Here is a 1528-nt window from a genome sequence, read left to right as displayed (position 1 = left end):
GGCTGTTCCTCATGGAGCTGCGCGTGCAGACGGTTTGGGTCCGAGACGGTCAGGCTCGCCAGGAACAGGTTTGCCTCTGCAGAACTGGGCCACAAAGTCCGTTCAACTTCTGACCTAGCTAACCATTTAGAGCGCATGTTACTCTATTCTGCCCTGCAAGGGCGGCCCAATCCGACCGTGTCACGGCCGGCTGGAAGGAAAAAGAAGGTGCAGCCTCGGGGGGATGGTCCCGCTGAGCATGCTACTGATGCAATATCGCAAATCTGGCTCCATTACCATCAAGGTATACTGTTCAATGGTCCCTGTGCTGAGCGGTAGGCTGGGAGACCTCTGCCTCATAGAGCTGCGCGTGCAAACGGTTTGGGTCCGAGAGGGTGGGGCTTGCTAGGAACAGGTTTGCCTCTGCCGAGCTGGGCCACAAAGTCCGTTCAACTTCTGACCTAGCTAACCATTTAGAGCGCATGTTACTCTATTCTGCCCTGAAGGACGACCCAATCCGACCGTGTCACGGCCGGCTGGAAGGAAAAAGAAGGTGCAGCCTCGGGGGGATGGTCCCGCTGAGCATGCTACTGATGCAATATCGCAAATCTGGCTCCATTACCATCAAGGTATACTACTAAATGGTCCCTGTGCTGAGTATCAGGTTGGGAGGGCTGTTCCTCATGGAGCTGCGCGTGCAGACGGTTTGGGTCCGAGACGGTCAGGCTCGCCAGGAACAGGTTTGCCTCTGCAGAACTGGGCCACAAAGTCCGTTCAACTTCTGACCTAGCTAACCATTTAGAGCGCATGTTACTCTATTCTGCCCTGCAAGGGCGGCCCAATCCGACCGTGTCACGGCCGGCTGGAAGGAAAAAGAAGGTGCAGCCTCGGGGGGATGGTCCCGCTGAGCATGCTACTGATGCAATATCGCAAATCTGGCTCCATTACCATCAAGGTATACTGTTCAATGGTCCCTGTGCTGAGCGGTAGGCTGGGAGACCTCTGCCTCATAGAGCTGCGCGTGCAAACGGTTTGGGTCCGAGAGGGTGGGGCTTGCTAGGAACAGGTTTGCCTCTGCCGAGCTGGGCCACAAAGTCCGTTCAACTTCTGACCTAGCTAACCATTTAGAGCGCATGTTACTCTATTCTGCCCTGCAAGGGCGGCCCAATCCGACCGTGTCACGGCCGGCTGGAAGGAAAAAGAAGGTGCAGCCTCGGGGGGATGGTCCCGCTGAGCATGCTACTGATGCAATATCGCAAATCTGGCTCCATTACCATCAAGGTATACTACTAAATGGTCCCTGTGCTGAGTATCAGGTTGGGAGGGCTGTTCCTCATGGAGCTGCGCGTGCAGACGGTTTGGGTCCGAGACGGTCAGGCTCGCCAGGAACAGGTTTGCCTCTGCAGAACTGGGCCACAAAGTCCGTTCAACTTCTGACCTAGCTAACCATTTAGAGCGCATGTTACTCTATTCTGCCCTGCAAGGGCGGCCCAATCCGACCGTGTCACGGCCGGCTGGAAGGAAAAGAAGTGCAGCCTCGGGGGGATGG

This window comes from Rhodotorula graminis (assembly GCF_001329695.1).
Source record: "Rhodotorula graminis WP1 unplaced genomic scaffold RHOBAscaffold_1, whole genome shotgun sequence".
NCBI lineage: Eukaryota > Fungi > Basidiomycota > Microbotryomycetes > Sporidiobolales > Sporidiobolaceae > Rhodotorula > Rhodotorula graminis.
The sequence above is the reverse complement of the archived record's forward strand: the minus strand, read 5'-3'. Positions refer to the sequence as shown.